Source organism: Macrobrachium rosenbergii, chromosome 8, assembly GCF_040412425.1.
Source record: "Macrobrachium rosenbergii isolate ZJJX-2024 chromosome 8, ASM4041242v1, whole genome shotgun sequence".
NCBI classification, from domain to species: Eukaryota; Metazoa; Arthropoda; class Malacostraca; order Decapoda; family Palaemonidae; genus Macrobrachium; species Macrobrachium rosenbergii.
In genome coordinates, this window is record NC_089748.1 from 14,300,574 (window position 1) to 14,319,288 (window position 18,715).

The following is an 18,715-nucleotide window of genomic DNA, read 5'->3' on the forward strand; positions in this document are numbered from 1 at the left end:
GTTTGCGTCGTTGTAAACCCTTGAAGTGAACGTTGTTTAGAATATTGTTGGCTAACCTGTGGAACGGGATTTCTAAAGAATGCTGGGCAGTAAATAAACTTGGGATTAGTTGTCCTTTGCAAAAAATGATTTTATAAAAAAAAAAAAATTATATCATCTGTCTCTTCCTTGATCGAATTAAGGCTAAATGACCGACAGAAATCAATTTGCTTGTCGAAAAATCCATCCGCACGGAAGCTTTGTAACTGAATTATCAAATAACCGGAATTGTCTTCTCAGCGTATCTAATGCAAATAGGCATTTTGTCATAGTGGCAAATCTTTGAGACTTTTTCTTAAATTTGTCATGAAGAAAACTCGCTAATTAATCATACATTCAACACCATGAACACCGCAGCTCGCATAGCATTACCATTTTAATGTATTAATGTGCCTTATCTATTTTGGCATATTTAACAAAATGAATTTGGTACTGCTTATATTTGTTACTTGATGATTATCCAGATATCTCGTCGGTAATGTTGGCACACGAGATGTAAATAGCTGAAATAGTTTTTACAAAATAAAAGCAGTAGTAATTACTTTTTCAATCACGTACATCTATTTAACGATTGCTGTCTTGGTTATACGAATTTTTATATGTTTGCATAATGATAATTAAATTAAAACCTGATGTGTTTCTAAACGATCACGAGTAACAAATTACAAGTGGAAATGAATTTATCAATCAAGTATGTTAGTGTACATCATTACCTCGGTTTTTATTATATCTTCGGCCGTCGATCTCTCCACAGGCTGTTTTCCATTCGCCTTTATTTTCCAGCATTTAAAAATATATTGGATCATGCAAAACTTGGCCCGATTCCGGCCGTATCCGTTGCCGTTCTGAGTGCAGAATCCTTTCTTTACAGTGAGCTTGATTTCTGTTACGTAGCCTGCATCAAGACATAGCAATGCCTAGCGTGATATCAGAGTATCTGTTCTTGCATTCCCTAAATACTTTATTAGTCTCCGCTTTACTATAGGGAGATTTATGTCATTCAAAAAGGTATATACTCTCTCTCTCTCTCTCTCTCTCTCTCTCTCTCTCTCTCTCTCTCTCTCTCTCTCTCTCTCTCTCTCTCTCTCTTATTTAGGTCGTTCGAGGATTCTTGGTGAATTATAACAGGGTATTTGTTGGTAAGAGTGTAAAATATGGTTCCACAGTTGCGTAAATATGTTAGAATCTACTACGCATATGCTGGATAGTTGTTAAGATACATGATACATACAAACCTGTTTTATAGATTGCTTCCAAATCCTGTAGGTGATGTAAGGATTAAACATTAAAACGTTTTAAATGTGTCTATCATTATTAGTGTATATGCACTAGAAACAAGATAAAACGTTACTTAGAAACTTGAATAAAGTTTTAAATAATAGACAATGAAACGATAAACGTTTTCTCTTAAATTATGATTTTCGGAATGATGTTGGGCATACGGTGGAACTGTTTCATGACATTTTGAAAGACTTGATATATACGTAAGAGAGACGGAGAAATGCGGATGAGTGACGACTGACTGAATGAGCGTTACAACGTAAGTTGCATTATCAGAATGGAAAAAGTATATAGGGCGCGGCCAAAATGAAATGCTTCGCCTTTATCAATAAGTAGCTCCTTGGATGAAGACTGAAATTCGGATGTAGTGAACCTCCCTTTCATTTTCCATCGGAAGAAGGATGGATGAGCACACGCACACACACACACACACACACACACACACACACACACACACACACACACACACACACACACACACACACACACACACACACACACTTGGAGTTTTTGGTAACGTACGCGATCAGACGAGATGGCCAGAAAATTTGTCTGGAGAGAACTAGTTAGACGGATAGTCGCTATTTGCGCTAGCCAGTACAGTAAACAGGCTTCATTTGTGAAAACAGACTAAATATTATTTGTGCTGTATGTTTGGTTTGGTCGCTCATACAGATACAGCCTTATGTGCGAAAGATTTAGAATTGTTTCAGCGTTTATTATGATAAAATATGGATAAACTGTATGGTAGACAATTTAACTTAAAATTTAATTTCTCTCTCTCTCTCTCTCTCTCTCTCTCTCTCTCTCTCTCTCTCTCTCTCTCTCTCTCTCTCCACAAAATGTGACTTGATAATTATCAAGTTTTTTCTTCTTTTGTTTTTTTTTTTTCCCCCTCTTCGCCCCAACCGACCGCCAGATGGTTCCGCTGCGAGGTGGGCTAGCTATTTTCGGACATTCCATTCCCCGTCTGCATTTTGATTTGTTTATGGGGTAATTTTTCACTCAACATGACGATATTTCTTATTTCTTAGGTAAGAAATCTTTCCGCTTGTTTTCGGATTCCCGTTTTTATGTGTTTTTTTCAACTGGCTTTCACGGATGGTCTTGTAATTGTCATAAGCATTTCTTAACAACGCGTTTGTTTGCTTCGGTGGTTTGTTTTGATTCAAGCGAGTACATGTAGGGGTTTTGCCACATTCGCGAGAGTAGGTAATATTTTAATATTGTAGATAGCCTACTCCCCAGTTGTCATCATCATTACAGTTCTTCAAATGAAAAAAAACATATGAAAGGTAATACATGCGGCGAATGTGTTATTTATGTCAATCTCTTAGTGTACAATATTGAAATGCCTCTTTTGATATATGAGGCGACGGAAGGCCGTGTCTCACTGTCACAGCACCAAAGTTAAGGTCCGCGGGGCCGCATCGCTCGTTGATGAAAGAATATGGAAGTCTCTCGCGTCTTGAATAATTCATTGGGGTCTGATTATCCCTGTTCGTATCCAGGGTTACGGGCGGCTTGAGCACGATTTTTTGGGACCGAAGGAATAGTCCTTTTTAAGTGATTAAGAAATTGGTTGAGGTCTTTCCATAACATTGCTTACGTACTAACATTTTGTTGAAAAAGAAGTGCAGATTCGTTTAACACGGCACTCACGACTAGACTATATGGTGACGTACCGTGTGTCAGGAGACCTTATTTTTATGGTACGGTATAGTTTTTATTGTACCTTGTGATAACACCTGTAATCATGGATATTGTATTCTCTTCAAAGGAGAACAGATTTGTGGCATAGAGTTGTCCAGATTTGCGTAGCCTGAAGGAGTCGAGTTAGCGATGTCGTTGCTATGCGAATTGGGAGGACAGAGTGGTAACTGGGGGAGGGGTGGCGGTAGTGGTGTCGCTTCGAAGTCGTAGTTCGGGTACACACACGGACTTGTTCAGGAAGGGTCGAGGGAGTCGGATGGAGGGAGGGGTGGGGGAGGGAGATTGTTAACCCGTTGTTTATGTGAAGTGGCATCTGTTGATAGCCTCAGCCCAGTGCCAAGCAGTGCCAAACGCTCGCTAACCTGCCGAGAGAGACTTCTAACGTTAACTTTCATTCGCTATTTTTTAGTTTTTTGTTGAGTTATCGAATAGAACATGCTCCCTAACAGTGAAAACTAGCGATGAAGTATTGTTGGGAATTATGATCTCTCATCAAACAGTGAACCGATAAGGTGGTAGGCTTATTAGGGGCTCTACCTTGGAGTATGTTTCAAGTTCGTCGGGAATAAACTAGAGATGATATAGTAAGGTAATTTTGATTTCACCTGTGTGTTTACTTAGAAAAAGATTCACGTGCGTCCAGTCGGTATGCATAAGCTTATAACAAAAACCACACGTTTGATATGTTAGAGAGAGAGAGAGAGAGAGAGAGAGTAAAAAATGACTACTGATTTCAAACTCCACGAAGAATTAAACAAAAATTATCATAATTAGCCATGATTCATTTTTACCATGGCTGCTTCCCTTCATCCAATTAAGGAGCGTGGCGTTGCGAACATTCGCATAGCGCTGAGTTTTGAAACTGACACTTCCTAATCTCCCCCCCCCCCAAAAAAAAAAAACTCACCCATCCCACACAGCAAATTTCCGTGAGCTGTTACTCAAGTTTTCTATGAAATCTTTCTTTGAGGTCTGGTGGCTATCGATAGCCCTCACATACTTGCCTTTATATTCCATAAATTACAGTTTCATGGGGTAGATAGAAAAGTATATATGAAGTTGGGGGTCATTGCAGTAGTAGGCGCACGACTTCGAAAATGTCTGGCTTCTGGCTTACCAAGTCGCTTCCCCTCCTGTGTGACGTCAGGTCTCCCGTTCAAGACATCAACTGATGTCCGCTTAGGGCTGAGTGCAGATGCGAGGAAACTTCTCCAAGCTTTGTGGGAGAGTGGGGTTTGTTGGCGCGGGGTGGGGGTGGGGGAGTTGGAGGGAGGGATTGGTGCATCACGAACACGGACACACTCTTGCGTACGTACATACAGTCGGAGTCTCTCCTCTGATGGAGAGTTTTTAAAAAGGTTATTGACCCCGTTGGACTCTTCTGTTTCACGCGCATGATTAATATTGACGCAGGAAGCGAGACAGCTGTCTATCCATATTGAGACAATTTATTATCTCTTGTAGAAGTTTACCTTCTAAGTGAAAGAGATTCAAACGCAAGTTTCAAATATCAGGTAGCGCCGTCAAACGATTTGTTTGTTCATTGCCGTGCTTTAATGTAAAGTAGTTCTTAACAATGCAGCACCCCTTCGGGATGGTTGGTTCTCTTCTTTATCGGAAATCTGGGCATTGAACCTCCTGGTTATCCAAACGGCGATGCTCTTGTTAGTTTATAGGGACTTCTTGTACAGTCTCTCTCTCTCTCTCTCTCTCTCTCTCTCTCTCTCTCTCTCTCCTCTCTCTCTCTCTCTCTCTCTCTCTCTCTCTCTCTCTCGTGTATTATTTAGGTCATACCTCAAATTAACCAAATTCGACAATGATTACTGATTAAAAGAACGAAGGTGAGCATCGTGTTTTACTAGTCACGTTTACTTGTGAGGAATGATAATCCTCACTGCCAGGTATTGTCGAACTACTTTACAATTCGGATTTTTCGTGCGTGAATAGTTTTCAAACCCACGTCTAAACTGTCACTTTGCTTGAATGAATTGCCGTAGGTGTATACCTTATCAAAGCAGATGTTGTTGAAGATTGGTGATGGACTTGGTCAGTTTGGTGTGTAGCTTCTGAAGCGTATGCTACAACCTGGCTATTATTATGGGTGATCATTATTTCGTAATCGGACAGAGAGCAAAGTATCTTTATCGTAACTAGGAAAACATATCATATACTTCATGTTGCCTGGAATATCTTTTATTTAATAAGTTTAAATAATTACTATATCGATACTTGGCCTAAGTAAAGAGTAAGGTACAAATTTATTATTATTATTATTATTATTATTATTATTATTATTATTATTATTATTATTATTATTCTGCGATATGGCCTTTGTATTGGCCAGAATGCAAAAATTTCATAGGTTCGACGTCAATCATTTTTTTGACGTATTCTCGCCTCCCTCGAGGGTAAATCGGGCAACCTGTCCTTTGCCATAACGAATGTGATGCATTTATTCTGTAGAGCGTTCATTCACTTAGCGGGATTTTGGGGCGCTTTTATTTATTTTTATTTTTATCCATTTGATTTTGAGTATTGATTTTCGGGTGTCCATATATCTCTGTTTGCTGTTTGGAGAGGTATTTTGCATCGTAATCAGTTTATGTTTTCGTGTATATACCCTATTTTTCTTTCATTGTCCACTTCAATTATTTTCTTATTAATACGTGGAATTAGCCATTACGCATTCTTTTATATGCAAGCAAAGAGATGGAGAAAGTGAAACGTGAAATATTCTGTTTGGAGATCCGAGTATTCGATAGAGTACAGTATTGGGTATAGAACTGATCGTTTCGAATGGGGTAAAATGGGAAAATTTGTCTAATCATTTGGGCACCGTACCACAGGCGTCGGCCAGCGTAGATCCTCCGGTTGGTTATTTTTGGGTCGTGTTTAATAGCGGATTTGCGTTCAAATGCAGTGTGTTGGTAGGGTGAGCAGAGGGACAGAGGGCGAGGGAAGGGGCTGGCGGTTAGGGCCCGTGAGAGTGGGCGTTTAAGGTGCATGTGGGCTGGGCACTGTGGTTTATGGGTGGCTGAAGGGGGAGAGGGATTGGGGATGGTAAGGCTGGCCTCTCTCGACTGCACCAGCAGCATACAAGCTTTGGTACAGAGCACGATTTATAGCACCGTTGCGCCACAAGCACCAGTCATTCCCCTTTTCCTACACCCCTCCCCCATTTCTGGACCCCCTCCTCCCTCCCAGTCTTCCAACATCAGCATTGCTGAGGGAAGGGGGAGTTGGAGGTAGTGGCAAAAGATCTGACTCCCTCCCCTTACCCCTCCCCCTCCCGCTGTGCTATCGGTAGGTTGACGACAACGCCTGCCTTGTGCCACATCAGATTTTTTTTTTTTCTTGCCAGCCTTCTTTACCATGCATGCGGGTGACACCCGTCCGCTCGCAGCGAAAGACAACGAACACCACATCAGCCCTTTCGAAGACTGTGTTGGCTATTGAACATTATAATAAGAACAAAAGCTTAATATTATTATGATTAAAAGACGTCGGATAAGCACTACCGTTTGTATCGTATACTGTTAAACCATTTCTTGAAATTTGACTTACTCTATTCTATTATCTAAATGACAATCCATGTGGGGTCAGTATCGATAAGTGTGCAATCGGTCATTTTCCGATTTCCATTCTTCTTGATAGAGAAAGAGAGACCTCGAATCATCTGGCGTCAGACGTAGCCACAGACACAAAGACTTGATGAAGCTGCATTCTTAAATCTCGGGTCGAGCAAGCCAAGGCGCCTTTCCTCTTCGCTAGGATTGGTTGGTAGCTGACTGGGTAGCTTTGGTTTTTTCTTTTTTTTCGTGCTTGCTTGCATCTTCCACCTCCTAAATGCCGATTGACGGCTTCAGCCTCCAGCAACAGCTGCTGCCGCGGTTGTTCAGCTGTGATTCTTATGGTGCCGCAGGCGGTTCTGCCCCAGGAGGAACAGTTTCTCTTCGCATTTAATTTTTTCTAATGCTCTTTTTTTTGCCACCATTACTAATGACCTCTTGTACCTCTTTTTGCCACCATTTCTAATGACCTCTTACCTAGGTAGACCTCCCATCCCCTTCCTCAATCTACAGCCTTTCTTCAACTTTCACCGGTCATCCATTCTAGTTTATGCCGATGCATTAATGGTGGTGTGGTGGGCCGCCCCTGCAATTGCGAACGATCGGTGGAACAGGGTCACTCGCTCCAAGCATCAGGAAAGGCCAGGCCCCTTCCCGCCTACCGCCCCTACTTTTCTCTTTTACTTACTCCTTTGTCTGCTCGCTATATATATATATATATATATATATATATATATATATATATATATATATATATATATATATATATATATATATATATATATATATATATATATATATATATATATATATGTATGTATGTATGTATGTATGTATGTGTGTGTATTTATTATATAAAGTGTGTTTATGTATGTGTGTAGCACTTTACTCCTTAGCGAGGGACCCGAGCTTATATCCCGGTTAGAAATGAGAGGTATGGGCACATTCCGACAAAAATCAATGTGCTGTTTGATATAACTAGTGAATAAGGAAGGTACACCATAAAATTAATTTGAATATTTGTGGTCGTAGCTAGTGATGAATGTAGGGCATGATGCTAGCAGCCTCATCCAAAATAGCTTAGAATGGGAATTGTAGCGCAAGGTTTAAAAAATAATGGTTGATTACACCCTTGGCAATTTTGCTTATTTTACGAAAGAGTTAATTTCATGGTCAATAAATTGTACCTGATCAACCCAGAGACACTAGGATGATAGTGGTGAGTTGCGGTTAAGTTGGCTCAAGGTTCGGCATTTTGCTGATCGACAGGTATCGGATATATGCCATGGGAGTCGAGTGAGTCGTGGGTATCTCTCGGATTTTCTGGTTCCCTTCTTCCGTAACTGTCGTTTATTTGTCTCTCTCTCTCTCTCTCTCTCTCTCTCTCTCTCTCTCTCTCTCTCTCTCTCTCTCTCTCTCTCTCTCTCTCTCGTCGACTGCTTCCCTTCCTTTCCCTGAGCTCACCTGAATTTGTTGCATGGCGGAGAAATGTAACTTGGAAGGGTTAGCGTGCAGCGAACCCTTGATGGATATAAAATGCATAGGGGGGAGAGAGAGAGGAGAGAGAGAGAGAGAGAGAGAGAGAGAGAGAGAGAGAGAGAGAGAGAGAGAGAGAGAGAGAGCGCCCTGCGTGTATTGGTGAGAGGGGAAAGAACACACACACGCACATATACACAACGAGGGCAGGCTTTGGCCCCCCTCAGCTTCGAACGCACATAAAATTTTCCTGGATTCCAGTATTTTTTAAGGGGAGGAAGTCCTCGATTTGAGCGCAACCCCTCTCTCTATCTCGCGTCTCTCCGCCTAGTTCTGGTTGGCCATTTCTACTCCCTTGTCTCCCGTGAACTGGGTCGTCTGTCTGTCTGTCTTCCCGCGTCTGGAATGTTGGTAAGGTGGTATCACCAGTGTCCTGGTGATTGTAAGAAGCAGTCTGACAATCAGCCTCGTGCGGTAATTCGTTCGGCACTTTAACATTGCGTATCCGTAGTAAAAAATATTCTTTTTTTATTTAATTCAGTTTTGAGGTGTCATTGTATGCATTTGATTAGAACTGTTAAGAAAAGGATCGTGTACCAGTGTTTTATTCTTTTTTTTAATAATGAAATACTTTTTCTACCCATATGGGTATCAACTGAAACGTGACTTTTTTTTTTGGGGGGGGCGGCGGCTTAGTGCAGTATATCTAAATCCTTGTTTCCTTGAATACCTCTCAGCTACTCGCTATGGAATTCGATGCCTCATGTTACAAATGATCTCCAATAGGAAGTTATGCTTTTGGCTCTGTTCGTCTGCGTATTAGCGGGACTGTACAAACAGTTGTATGGAATTTTATGTAAATTTTATAAAAGGTGGGACTCATGATTGGGAGATATAGGAATCAAATTCTTGGAGAGAAGGTGGGGACCTTTGGGGAATGGATTGCTCCCTCTCGGCCGAGGTTTTGCAGTCACCGAACGCCCAGGTTATTTGTTTTAGATGTGTTTTGTGATAACTTCTTTGACATCATCCTATGTATCAAGAGATATTGTTTCTTTAGAATGACACTTGAAAATACAAGGGATGTTCAATAATAATACAAATATGTATTTGCTCAGCATGCTAGTTAAGCATAAAATTTACAAATGTTTAGTGACTCAGTGGTTAACAGTTTGTAACTTTGAAATAGACTGAAACACTTAACGAGAGAACAAGTAGTTAGATGATATTAAAAATATAAAAAAATGCTAAGATATGGTTATAACTTTGTCAATGGGGCCTTTATTACCTTTAATTATTATTATTATTATCATTATTATTATATTATTATTATTATTATTATTTTAGAGCATTGTCAGAATCGTGATTAGTAAAACGATGTTTGTAGTGGAGTAACGTACTTGTATTTTTTAAGGTATTCCCTAAAAACATATAGCTATGATCGAGGGACTCCTTGCTTGTACATAATCGCTTTGCCTGTTAGTCAGCTGGAGGGTAGATGTACCCCATCGATTCAATTCGAATTTCCAATGCAACAAACTTGGGATGCAGGTCGGCGAAGGTCCACGGAAAGGGCGGCATGCATGATAGAATGGGGTTTACCAAAAGCCCCTTTTCTTTCTCTGGTCCCTTACATGGACTGTGAACGGAAATAGGTGGGGGAAAGAGAGAGAGAGAGAGAGAGAGAGAGAGAGAGAGAGAGAGAGAGAGAGAGAGAGAGAGAGAGAGATAAAAACGGAGCTGGGGTTGTGCCGATCAAAGCCCTCTATTTCCAAGAGGGTTCGGTGGGAAATACAGGTTTTTTAGGGTCCTTGGCTGTAATGGACGACGAAGCGGGGGAAGGTGAAGCAGCGCGATAGTGTGTCAGGTGATTCACTCATCCAGTGGATGAGGGCGATAGTGGGGTGGATGAAGACCTTGCGGATGCATGGAATTGTTGCAAGTTTTCGTACTTCAATTTCAGTTGATGTCGATGTTATGTTTTGGATTGTAGATGTGACTCAGGCCTTCTTTGTTGAAGTGCATAGCTTGAATCATTGTATGAGGAAGTCCTTTATACCTTATTTGTTGTCTGGCCTCTGCTGTTGATTTCTGTGTTACGAGAAGAAAAACGGAAACGAAGTGGTCGGGAACGGTTGATTTTGTAATGGCAGTTACCGCGCCTTCATTAAGTACGATAGTGTGTTGCCGAAAAACGTGCCCGTCCGTGTGTCAATAATACTTGTTAACTTGTGCTCGAATGTAGCAGAAAAATTGCAAGAACTACATTTCAGTATATGGTCGTGAAAAAGAAATAATGAATTAAACGCATGCTATTTTACGGTACATCTTTAATTAATGAAATATTCATTTTACACTTTGTATATTTCGCCTTGTCTTTCTCTGTTAATGGTAAATTATTTTAATTTCGAATAGTTTAAGATGTTATTTTGTGATATTTCTTATGGTATGTGATTGTATTCTCAGTCTGAGATGCCTCGCCTCTGTTCATTCTTATGCGTTGCCTACCCTCGGTCTCATCTCTGAGTCCATGAATATGATGGAGGCCTGTTTGTTTTCAACGAATTGGTGTTGTATTTGCTTGATTTATTTTTGAATTACTTCTTTACCTCCCATATTTGTTTTTTGTTTTTTTTTGTTTTGTCTCCAGGGAGTCGTCGTGGGTTGCAAATGGTAGGATTAGTAAAATTAACCAATGAATTGTTCATAATAAAATGCCATGCTTTTAAAATGAAATATCTTAAATTGTAAGATGTAAATATACAATAACGTATTTTCCAAACAAGGAAAATACGATATTTTCATTGTTTTTGCATGGTCCAGACATTTTTTTACAGAACATACAACAAATTGACATTCAGAGTAGTAGCATGCTTTCAGTGTGGTGCACCTTTTCGTACAAGTATTTCGAGCTCTTAAGATTACGTAACCTCTTAAGACTCGTGGGTTAGTTGCGCTGTATGCATACTCAGTAATTAAGATATTATTGGAATCACATTTTCGTCGGTGAAATAAAGGTTGGTTAAGAGTTGTGAAGAGGATGAAAGAGACCGTACAACGACATGGTCATAATCGTCAGCAGAGACTTGCGTCTCTTATCTGGAGTGATATGGTAAGTGGAGGTCTCCAGCTACCTTTGCTATTGTCTGGAAAACTCGGGACTGCGAAATGTTAGGAGTAAGAAATTTTCAGCTTATAAGAGTAGCTAATAACTTCTTGAATGAGATCGTTATTAGTTACCATCATACTACATGTAAAGTAGCCTATATGCAAGTTTTGATATTTAGGCCTATGTTTTGAACACACTATTTACAAGAAAATATTTTTAGACATAATAAATCTGATAGCTTCTTGTAATAATTGTCGGCGTTTCTTAAGATTTAAGAAAAAGCACGAATTAGATACTCGTAAGCCTATTATAGTTACCCATCCATATTTAGCAAAAGTTGGTGTAAAAACGTTTTATATTGTTTGCGAATAGTTTTATCTTGTGCGTTTTTTATGGTATTCGATGTGTACATAGAAATGTCAACAATTTTACCTATTTTAAGTTTCAAGATTTGATATGGGAATGCCTTTAGGGTGACGGGCATTGAGTATTGGGGTCTAACGCTGAAGTTACCGGTACATTTCTGTCAGATAGGGGGGTAGTGCTGTCAGTGCACCACACGCGGTGTATTGTAGGCCTTACTTAAGGTTCTTTGCAGCGTCCCTTCGGCCACTAGCTGCAACTCCTTTCATTCCTTTTACTGTACCTCTGTTCTTATTCATATTCCTCCATCTTGCTATCCACCCTCTCCTAACAATTGTTTCATAGTGCAGCTGCAAGGTTATCCTCTTGTTACACCTTTCAAACCTTTTTACTCTATTTCCGTTTCTGCGCTGAATGACCTCATAGGTCCCAGTGCTTGGCCTTTGTGCTAAATTCTATATTCCATTCCTGTCAGGTAAGACTGGGAAAGAACTCCAAAGATTAGCTGCATTAATTAATTATTATTATTATTATTATTATTATTATTATTATTATTATTATTATTATTTTAATACCTTTTAAATACAGCAGCTTTATAATTCGGGTCTGAGTTTGAAATATGTATGTGGTAGGTAATTATATATGCAATGTTAGGCCTCAAGTGAAACACCATATGAATTGTCGTCAAAAGCATTATAAACTTAATGATGATAAGCAAATGCAAATGAAGTTTAACAGTTTAAAATCAAATAATCTGTATTGTAAACTAATTACTCATTGTGCCGGTTAAGTCACTAAAGAGGTTACGCAACATCTGAATGATCGAGTAGGAAGGTGGCTGTTAATCATGTATAGAAGTTTGTTACAAAACCCAATGATGCTGTACCTCAGTTTTGTAGTTGGATTGCAAAAGAAACCATTTCACTTTTGGATTGGTGTTTTCGAGGGGAAATCTTTAAAAAATGAGTTAGCTGTGGTATCTTATAAAGTGCAGTACCATCCATTTAGCGTTTCGTTTAAAACATGACCGTCTTACACTCGATATTTATAATGAGAATGACTTGGGGTAGCTTTCAAGAAGTGGCATGTGAGAGAGGCTGGTTGATGGCTGGTTAGGTTCAGGGTCCCTTATGAGCACCGGGTAGTCAAGGGCCAGCGCAGCGGCGGCCAGACCAGGTCTCCCTCAGTGAAAGCCAGTGTCGGGCGGGCCGCACTTTGTCACCCGTCGCCCGCTGCGGTCGAGAGGTGGGGGGATAGGGACGGGGTGGGAGCAGGGAATCAGATGGCTGCCCTAAGCCAGGCCCCGGTAACACGTCCCATTCCCACTCCCCCATTTGCACGGCCTTGCTATATCACCCTCTTCCCTCCCAGCCGTAATCTCCCGGTTCTCCCTCCTCCTCCTCCTCCTCCTCCTCCTCCTCCTCCTCCTCCTCCTCCTCTCACCGTAACTGGCCTTCCACTCTTATCTCGTATCAGCAGGTGTTTGTGCGTGCATGTGTACGCGCGCTTATGTGCGCACCCGTTTGTAAGTCGCTTCGTATGGATGACTTGTTCTCGTCGTTCGAATGACTGTTTCTGCGTTCTCTCTCTCTCTCTCTCTCTCTCTCTCTCTCTCTCTCTCTCTCTCTCTCTCTCTCTCTCAGCAGTGTGGCTGTCGGCCATTAGCATTGCCAGTAGAACCTCCTCCTCCTCCTCCTCCTCCTCCCTTGGGGGTCAGAGGGTCAGTAGACTCATCACCCACATCATGACACGAGGCGCCGGGGACTTAGGTGGGGACACAGGGATTATGGGGACGGTACGCTTAGAACTAGGGGTGGGGAGTGGACTGGGAGCGGGCTAGGAGGGCTCGAGTGCCTTAGCCTTAAAAATCCATCCCTAGCTGTAGAAGCTTCATTATGGCACGGGATGCAAGGATTCCAGCTCCTTTTATTTCTATCGAAAGGTCAGGCTTGCCTTTGTTTACCCTTATTTGTATGGCAGTACACGTGCTGCGTAAACATTTATTCGTTATCTTAAAAATTTCTTTTACTTTTCAATTAATTAATAAATATCTTTTTATCCAGTGGAATTATTATATTATAACTATATTGTTATAAAACTCAGATGGAATTAACGTTACTGTCAGCAGTATTATAGTTACTTTTGTGGGTAATATAGAATGTTGTTCTTGTTTAAGAGCCTAAGCGCAAGTGTTTAAAAAAAGGTATTTTTAATCCGCCTGAAGTTTAGCATTATCTTTCGCCTTTGGAGAAGGAAAGAAGCAAGAGGAGGATGTAGGTCGAAACTAAACAGCGTTGAAGAGGAACCCGAAGTGGGGAATGCCAGGGGAAGGGGGTTGATTTTGGCGGGGGAGGGAGGAGGGGAAAGGCAACAAAGCCCAGGCGGCACCACCGCCCACCTTCCAACAACTGACACCCTCGAGTTTTCTCTCTCTCTCTCTCTCTCTCTCTCTCTCTCTCTCTCTCTCTCTTTTTCATACGAACAGCCGAGTTTCGTCTCTTGTACTCTAATGTAAAAGCTTCTGAAAAGTTTTTTTTTTTTTTCCATTATAAAAATGGGAGACTTCGAATAGATGTACATCCTCCTCACACGTGCTTCTAGTATCGCTCTATTGACTTTGTTTTCGTCACAGAAGCCTCGACTTAGAAGGAAAAAGAAAAACGGCGAGAAAGAGGGACTGGTCGTCTTGGTTCACTATCAGTCATGTCCTTGCATCATCTTGCACCTTCTTTCGCTGCTGCCTCAAGTATCTGACGGTGCATCTCTTGACCCTTTCTCATTTTTTGTTGTCTCTGTGACTTTATTTTGTTTGCTTATGGTTAGGAGTTGTCCTAGTGCTATGCGCGATTTTTATTATTGATGCTTATAATCATTAACTGAAAATTATTTGGCCGTTTATTTAGTCTATGCAGTCACCATCCTGCGCCAGTGAATAAAATGTGCCAGATTTTTTTTCTAATGTTGAACGGGCAACGGCGGCACTCGCTCACTCTCTTCTCCCCGTCTCTCAAACCGTTAATGGTGGGAGGTGGCGACAAATACTGCTGACGGTCGGTGGTAGGTCAAGAGAAGGGAGATGAAAGAAGAGAAAAAACTTGGGAAGGAAAAAAGCAAAGAGGCATCAGCTACGGCATCGTCTTCGTCGTCTCCGTGTTGGACGTAAAGACCCGCTCCACCCACCATCACCACCGCCACCACCACCACCACCGCTACCCCCATTTGCCCCCACTAAAGTTGGCGACCGCTAACTTTTGGCGGCGCCTAAAGTTGGCGGGTACGAGGTATACGTGCCTCCTGGCCAAAGTTTCTGTCGCCGTCGGAACACACGAACCGGCTCTCTGAAGCCTTCGACCCATTAATGTCGCCCCCGCTGGAGTCCTCACTTCTCTGCCCTCTCCCCTGGCCTACTGGTGAACCCCCTACACACACCACACACACACACACACACACTCTCTCTCTCTCTCTCTCTCTCTCTCTCTCTCTCCATCAGCGAAAATAATGAGGTAAAAATGGTTGTGAGTAAAAGAGGATCCGTGAGTGGAAAAAACGGTACGGGATGCATTAAAGTGCTTCGTCTGGTTTCGTGAATATTTATTATTGCTTGATTAGTATTTTAGCGATGGACTATCATAAAAGTTATGCATGGATTTGATGCTTTTCAAATAATTATTTTCCATGCGGAAACATAAATTTAATAAACTGCTGACGAGTAACGATTAATTAAAACTTTGAAGGCATATATATATATATATATATATATATATATATATATATATATATATATATATATATGACTCATATTTAAATGAAGAGATAGAGATGCGGGGTGATGGTTGGGCGTAACAGATGATGTTTGTCGTAGTGTGGGTTGGCACGGGTGGCGACTAGAGTCTTCTACTGACAGCAATGTGTGGTGGCCAGGCAGGCACCGCCACCTCCTGTATCCCCAGCCGCCTACCCATCACCATCCTCTACTTGCTGCCTTCCTCCCCCTCCCCCTCTTACCCATTTCCACCACACACCCATCCACCGATAACCTTCTGGTGCTTTCCCTCGTGGCCATCACTCACTCACCCCCAACAGACCTCACACCCACTACAGCATGTCCCTCCCCAATGCCTCCCCCGTCTCTTCTTTTCTTGTTTTTTCTTCTTCCTCCAACAGTTCTGGTCTCTCGGGTTATTTCGTTTTCTGCAGCCCCCCTTAGTCTTTTGGCTAAATCAAATGATCGAATTCGCCCGAGATTCATAGACTTGCACGTAAATAACATACGTACTATACACACCTCTGTGAATATTTGCTCTTATACGCAACGCTGTATTTTTAAGTTTAAATATTCATGATAGTTTGTCGCATAATTCTCTCTCTCTCTCTCTCTCTCTCTCTCTCTCTCTCTCTCTGGTTAAATATCGGTGCCCCAGCAGCTGCCACTCTGCTGTGCTCCTCAGGTCACGAAACGCAGTGTCACTCCCCTTCCCTCCGTCCCGAGTCATAGAGTCAGTTCGTTCAGCCTTATTTATTCGAGCTGCACATGATATACCGTACCATTAAATAGCGCACAAGCGCGCTCCGGCAAATTCGGTGCTCGCTTTTAAACGGGCGCTCTTCTACGCCCCCTCCCTCCCACATTTGCTCGCTTCTGCGTATCCCACCCCTCTTCTCGTCTGGTCTCCCTCCCCCTTCCACAACATATGGGATAATAACCTGTTGCATAGAGAGAGAGAGAGAGAGAGAGAGAGAGAGACTGGCCAGTCTTGTTGTGCTGCAAGAGCGCCCGTCACGTTGTCTGAGAGAGTAAGTTCGTTTGTGCGTCCACCTGATTGTATTTGGTGACGCAACAGAAGTAACCCCCCTCCCCCACCTCTCTCTCTCTCTCACACCAGCGCGACATTTGCTTTCTTTCCCACAGCCCGCATACTTTTCCAAGTTTTCTCTTCTTTTTTATCTTTTGGGGTTTCTCCGTCTGTTATTTGGCGTGGTTGTCCATCGGAAGGAGCGACCGTAAAAACACTGTTGTCACCTGTGTTTATCAGTGAGTGAATGTTATATAAAAAGAATATTGTTTGTCATTGTACCATATATATATATATATATATATATATATATATATATATATATATATATATATATATATATATATATATATATATATATATATATATATATATATATATATATATATATATATATATATATATATATATATATATATATATATATATATATATATATATATATATATATATATATATATATATATATATATATATATTCTGACACAGTCCAAAAGGCAACTTTCTCGGTCATCAGAAGCAGCTGCGTCGTGTCAACGCCAACCCCATCTGCATAACCGTCTTCCACGCGTATACCCTTCTCTTCTACCGCCATCAGCCACAACTTTAATTGCTCTACCGGTTGCTGCTGGGTAATTGGCGTAGTGGTATGTACACTTAATGCGTCCATCGTTAATTGTAATTGGCGTACTTTGCTTTTGTAATTGGTGTGGCTCCCATAACCGATTATTGTTGTTTGGCTAAGCTTAGGAGCTTTGTCCTGAATTAAGTTGTATAAACTATTTGAGCAGAAGCTCTTATTTCTATTGAGACGCATGGTTTCGATTGAGTTTGTACATTGTTTTTGATAGTGTACTTTTGTGCTTGTGCTTATAAAGGAAGGAGAGCTTTCATAGTATGATTCTGAATCAGTGATTGAGCGGTCCTCATAAGGCCTTTGTGAACGCAGTTCTTGTGTTAATTCGGGCCACTACTTTTTGCAAATAAGCCGTAACGGATTGCTGGCATTAGTTTGTTATTTCATCGAATTCGCCGTTGTTCTTCAGTTCGTTTTTAACGATTGTTCTATGTATCCGGCCAGAGTAGCACCTTGTATCACCGTCTGCGTAGGGGGATAGCGCCGTCAGTGCACCTCACGCGGTACACTGCAGGCATTACTTAAGGGTCTTTGCAGCGTCCCTTCGGCCCCTAAGCTGCAACCTCTTTCATTCCTTTTACTGTACCTCCGTTCATATTCTCTTCCTTCCATCTGACTTTACATCCTCTCTAACAATTGTTTCAAAGTGCAGTTGCGAGGTTGTCCTGTTTCATCTTTCAAACCTTCTTACTATTAATTTTCCTTTCAGCGTTGAATGACCTCATAGATCCCAGCGCTTGGTCTTTGACCTAAATTCTATATTCTGTTCTTGTACCACCGTATTTAAGTTGTGGGATTATTCCTTGTAATTGTTTTTTCCCCGAAATGGTTATTGGTGTTTCTTGCTGTGATGTTTCGGGATGCAGGTTTTTTCTCATCTGGCTGAATTTTAATTTATTTTGTTGTCAGGGTTTTTTGGGTATTTTGCCCTCGTATTTTAGAGGCACTTTGTTTATCCGGTAACCTAACTTTGGAAACCACTGTGTTTCCCAGCCACAGGTCAGATGGTTCCTCATATGCGATGTTTATCGATTAACCATGGTCATTTGGCTGGAGCACTGTACTCCTACAGACTTTTTTGTTTTGTATTGCGAGTTCTGCAGATCTTGTGTTTGTTTTCACACCTGTTAGTGTTTTGCTAATCGAATGGATTTGTAGAACTACCATTTTCCGGGCCATGCATAGTCAGTCTGTTTTATGTACACAAGGGATGTCGGATACCTAGCGACCATATATATTTAATTTTTTTCCTTCGGTCTTCATTTCTCGTTTATACTGTGAAATATTTAAACAGTAACAGTTGGCTAAGAAGTTCATTTCTGGTATTAGTCAGTTTTACATGATGTAATTTTTTTTATTAATGTGGAATAAAAGGTATATTTGGTTTTCGTTTGTGAGGCGAGGTGCACTGACGGCATTAACGCCTCTGTTGGGAAAAAATCCGTTGTGCCTCGTTCAAGTGCAACGTTACGGCATTGTGAGTGAATATTATTTCCGATGATGACGAAATGCAAACTGATTTGAACTAATATAGCCGTCACCCCAGGTATCCATATTTTCCTTCACAAACTTCTTCGCACCCTTCACCTTTTCTGGTGCATCTTTTTCGTTTCAGTGTCTGGACCCTTTTTCCGTTCGTCTTTTGTATCCTTTTTCATCCCGAACATTGGTTCTTGTACGGTCTTCTTCTTCTTCTTCTTCTTCTTATGAGTTTTCTTCCCTTCATTTTTTCAGT

At 41.2% G+C, this 18,715-nt stretch overlaps 1 protein-coding gene across 16 annotated transcripts in view; it reads left to right on the plus strand.

The window, feature by feature from the left end:
* LOC136840608 (uncharacterized) overlaps positions 1-18,715 on the plus strand; it is a 776,063-nt gene that overhangs the window by 730,008 nt on the left and 27,340 nt on the right. The window lies entirely within an intron of this gene.